A 5,011-nucleotide genomic window follows, 5' to 3' on the forward strand; every position below is an offset into this window, starting at 1 on the left:
CGGGGCCTGTTGCACAAAACTAGGATAAGGGATTAAGCCAGGATATCTTGGTGATCCTGGCTCAATTGATCCGTAATCCGGTTGCACTAAAGATGGATAGGGGGCAGGAGGATATGTTATGGTATAAATTACCATGGAGATTTATTCTGTGGAGCTAGCCTGCTCCAGACCAGGCTAAATTCCAGGATCTATTTAATCTCATCCCTAATGTCAGTCAGCAGTCACCACAAATGGAAACCAATAGTTATTTCACTGCTCACTATACATTGTTATCACATATAACTAGACCCACTGTCATTATTTAAACGTTTGTGATCATTAATTTCAATGATTTTGGATAAAAAATGATTTTTAGATGTTGCTATCATTAGATAATTTACAGTTTCCCATAGACTATATATAAAATGATAGAATATTAGGGCCACAGAGGGAAAAAAAGACAAGTCATAATATTGTAACCAGTTGTTTTAAAGGAGGACAGTTGTTAAAATGACAGATGCGGGGCATTTCGTGAAATTGTACTTCAGTATGGTTTCATAAACAAAGACATGCTGATGTGCCAGAATATTAAGTATCACATTGTCATAAGTATCAAAACTGTAAAAACAATATGTAGCTTTTCTGCAGAAAGAACCAGCCTCATAAATGTATGACTTTATCCTTTTTCTTCAGTGTGGCCCTAGTACTCTGTCATATAAACAAATACACATTCCATATGAATATAAAAACACAATGTGTAACATTATGTTCCTTTATTGAATAAGGACAAAAACAAAGCAGGTAAACCATCAGCTCCTTTCGAAACTGAAGTCAGTGACTCTACAAGATGGAAAGCACAGAATCCAAGCATATACAAAATGATACATACACATTCAAAGTCTGTATATAACACACCCTGCATGTCTGCACACTAAAATAAATGCAGGACAAATCCATACACATCAACTGAACAGACAAATGAATGGGATGGTAGCCTCCATGCAGCCTTGTATTACACACAGTATACCGCACAAACATCATAAGAGGCCAAATTCGTAAAAAACGAACCCAAAAAACCCAAATTCCTCTGCCACCGCAGGACATATTTAACCAAAATTGAAAGCACACATACTAACTAAAATAATTCAACACATATTGGTCCCTCAGCAGCCGACCACTGTCGTCATCAGGAAGATTGCCGGATTGTCCCAGTCCATGGCTGGTGGCACTCTGGGGGCCCTCTCCTTCCTCAGGGCAGGCCACATTGTGGAGGACAGCACAAGCCACAGTAATATCACATGCCCTAACAGGGCTGACCCTTAATTTGTGAAGGCAGTGAAAGCGTGCCTTCAGGAGGCCAAAGGTCATTTCAACTCTGGCCCTGGTCCTGGCATGGGCATGGTTGTAGGCCTGCTGTGCTTCCTGGGGGTCTGTGAAAGGTGTCAGGAGAAAAGGCTGGCAGCCATACCCCCTGTCTCCCAGCAACACACCAGAGAATTCACCTGTCAACACAAAATCTCATCATTACTACCTCATAAACACAGTGATATTCTTGACACAGCCATGATGGTTATAAATAGGGGTTGTGTGGCTTACCTTGTGATAGGCACTGATAGATTTCAGAGGCCCGAAAGATTCTGGAGTCATGGACTGAGCCAGGCCATTTGCCACAACATTGCTGATCACACAGTCAGCATTGCAGACCATCTGAAATCATAAGATGAGGAATATTACACCAATCAATGCACATCACTGGCAATGCAGAGTGTTCGTCAATGGACAATATCAAAAAGTTATGTTCACCTGAACATTAATGCTGTGAAAGGATTTCCTATTCACAAAATCGGCCTCATGGGCACCTGAGGGGGCTTTTATCCTTATGTGTGTGCAGTCCACTGCACCAATGACATTGGGGAAACCTGTCACACAAAGTAATGAGTATCCTACTATGTGTTAACAGTTGTCCTGTAATTTGTAGATCCTCTTACCTGCAATCCTATAGAACTCCTCTTTGATGTCACAGAGTCTTCTGTGGCCAGGAAGGAGATGAAGACATCTGCTAATGCTTTGATAGCCAGACACACACTCCTTATTGTGCGGCAAATTGTGGCCTTGTTCAGCTGTTCTGCATCCCCCACTGAGTACAGGAAGGCTCCACTAGCAAAAAAAGCGCAAGGCCACACAAACCATTTGCTCCACACTCAGTGCATGGCTCCGTGCAGTGCGGTGCTTAATCCTGGGACCCAGTAGTCTGCATAGATACCTGATGCCATCTGCAGAAAACCTGTATCTTTCATATAGATGGTCGTCAGGAAGGCCAGTGGGTCCAACCGGTCCCTGAAGACCCTTTCTCGCCTGAAGGCTCTCCTCAGCACAAGTGCTTCTTCATCCACCACATCTCGCACGAATGGGCATGCCATTGTCAGAGCAGAAAGGAACACACAATTTTGGGCCTTCATATAGGCTAGTGGCCACACCTGGTGCTGGGGGTGGGCAAAAGAGGGCGATGCCTTATAACGATGACTTGGTTGTACTGATTGCTGGGAAAATAAAAAAAACCTTAGAAAGATGCCACCGTCCTGTGTGCTCACAATAAGAGCTCATATGTCATGGCTCACTTGACTTTACGAGAATATACCTAATTTTTATTTTGAGCTGTGTCATCTTCTTGGAGCTGGGGGAGGAAATACAAATAATGATTAATACATTTGTGTTACAGTTAGCATACAGTGTACATTGAAGACATATCTCACCTCCCTCTCAAGTTTTTTTATTTCAAGGTCCAGTTTCCTAATTGTCCTCTTTTATTTCGGACTCCAGTGCAAGATTTTCCATCTTTTTCTTCTTGTACTGAATGTCTATGTCTGCCAGTTCTATTTGGCGCCGGAGGTGGTTGCCATACAACTTTCTGATAGCTTGTGAGCTCTGTGAACACAATACAATTAGCGCAGCTGGAATTTGGCAGGATTTGGTGTCCTTTTATTAATACGCACTATGTTGCCAGGCTGGTTTTCCCACTGTATAGCATCTGGGTCCTGTAAAAGAAATTAGATTTTTTGATTTTGATGAGGACTCCTCACCATTGTAGAGTAAATAGTACTTTCACAGTCTTACCATGATACCTCATGCCTTCTGGAATCCAGAGAGATGGTCTCCTCCCTCATCATCATCGTCTCCATCATGTGCTGTTGCTGCTGCACTGGGGCCTTCACCCTATCACATTTAATCGGATTCATATTGAAGCTAGTAGACAAGACATGCCAGGCCTACAGTATGCCTTTGATGGAGTACTCACTGGATCAGCATCGTCTGGTGCTTGTGCTGGTGGCTCTAACAGGAACACAGTGCTGCCAGACACTGCAAGGCAATAGGTAAACCAAAGTCAGACAGTCCAAATTGATTCAATATGAATGTGGTTGTATCCCATGTAGAGATGGAAGGACATACCTTGAATGAAGCGGGTGGCATCTTGGGAGGAACCTATGCTCGTCTCTTTCCCCCAGGGATCCCCTCTAAGACGGGCCTGCCTTTATTTAGCTCCAAGGCCATGTCCTCTGCTGGGGTAAGGTCAGCCTTTGGTGACCCACCACCCGTGCCTTGTCTGTGGGTATTCTTTTTCACTGCTAAAACAGTACAGACAATGTGTGAGCAGGCACCTTCTGGGTACAATATATGCTTGTGCTTTGTTAAATATTAGTCAGGGACCATACCATTCTGCAGAATGTTCTTGTATTTGATTTTGACCTGCTGCCATGTCCGTTTTTGGCCCGTTCATGTTTAATACACACACACACACACATTTTAATGAGTCACACTGCAAAAATTACTTGGTATTTTTGTCTTGTTTTCAGTAAAAATATTTTTTTTAAAAACTTAAATAAAGATGTATTTTCTTGATTTGCTAAATGACCTAGCAAAATAAGTATAGTTTAGACAAAAATATAAACTTTAAGTAAATGTGTGCTTAAAACAAGCAAATAAAAAATCTGTCAATATAATAAAATTCTCTTGAAATAAGTTTACTTTTTCCCATAAACACTTAATTTTAGAAAAGTTCTCGTTTCACTGGCAGATTTTTTTGCTTATTTTCTAGGTAATTTTGCTCAAGAAAATATTCAGGATGTTTTTAGATTTTTTTTTTACTGAAAACAAGACAAAAATACTAAGTAAGAAAGACATTTTGCAGTGCAGTGAGCAACTGCGACCTTGGGTCCCTTTGAAAGGCGCTATATAAATTAAAGTGATTATTATTGTAAGCTCATCTATTTATTCAATTACATTTTTATTTATATAGCACTTTTCTGGTGTTTCATTCTGTCAAGCAGCTTTACATTAATGAAAGCAGGAGAAACACAAAAAAACGGTGGACAACATAAGAAGCAGAGTGATACAACGGCTAAAGATTAAACCGTACTGAGCGTAGTAACGTTAAATAATAATGTAAGGCTTTAATAATAATTTATCATAGCTTTATACAGTGTGATGGACTTACTTTACACAATTTCACTCATATCTGCAGTGCATTTCAATTAAAAATTTAACCGTTTCATAATTACAGTACAACTGCGTTTTTGGAGATGTGAATTAAATATTTGAATTGTAATTGTGATGTTTCAGCGGAGCGGTGAGTGTGTAATTGTGCACTACTTACGCATTCAGGCGGTCTGCAATACTTTGCCACGCTTTTTCTCTTTGCTTTATCACTGTGGCGGTGTTGCCTTTCTTCTTAATTATATCTTTTACCTCCTCGTATGCCTCCATGAGGATTTGTGCTTCCGACGGGGAAAAGTACGCGGCTCTAGTTGCCATGGTAAATCAGTTAATCTGTGATCTGTGGCGGGGTCTATTTGAGTGAGCCGTGAGCGCGCACCTATCCAGGATTGGTTTCACCCGGCTTAATGAATCCGTGTCTGCTCATCCTGGCTTGGTCTTTGTGCAACCAATTAAGCCTGGACGCACATGTTTTGGCTTCATTGAGCTCAGCTTAGTCATTTATCCCGGATGTCTTAATTCTACTTTTGTGCAACAGGCC

At 41.2% G+C, this 5,011-nt stretch overlaps 1 long non-coding RNA gene across 2 annotated transcripts; it reads right to left on the reverse strand.

The window, feature by feature from the left end:
• Positions 1–3,134: 3,134 nt before the first annotated feature.
• LOC127918030 (uncharacterized) lies at positions 3,135–4,994 on the reverse strand. 2 transcript variants are annotated; one of them, XR_008098504.1, is made up of 3 exons: positions 3,427–3,732; positions 3,275–3,336; positions 3,135–3,192 (listed from the first exon to the last, which is right to left on the reverse strand). It is a non-coding gene; the product is annotated as an uncharacterized LOC127918030 (long non-coding RNA). The 2 variants fall into 2 exon arrangements; XR_008098503.1 differs by adding an exon at positions 4,631–4,994 and having other exon boundaries at positions 3,142–3,336; positions 3,427–3,602.
• Between the last annotated feature and the right edge of the window lie 17 nt (positions 4,995–5,011).

The sequence above is a fragment of the Oncorhynchus keta genome, unplaced genomic scaffold (assembly GCF_023373465.1).
Source record: "Oncorhynchus keta strain PuntledgeMale-10-30-2019 unplaced genomic scaffold, Oket_V2 Un_contig_12833_pilon_pilon, whole genome shotgun sequence".
NCBI classification, from domain to species: Eukaryota; Metazoa; Chordata; class Actinopteri; order Salmoniformes; family Salmonidae; genus Oncorhynchus; species Oncorhynchus keta.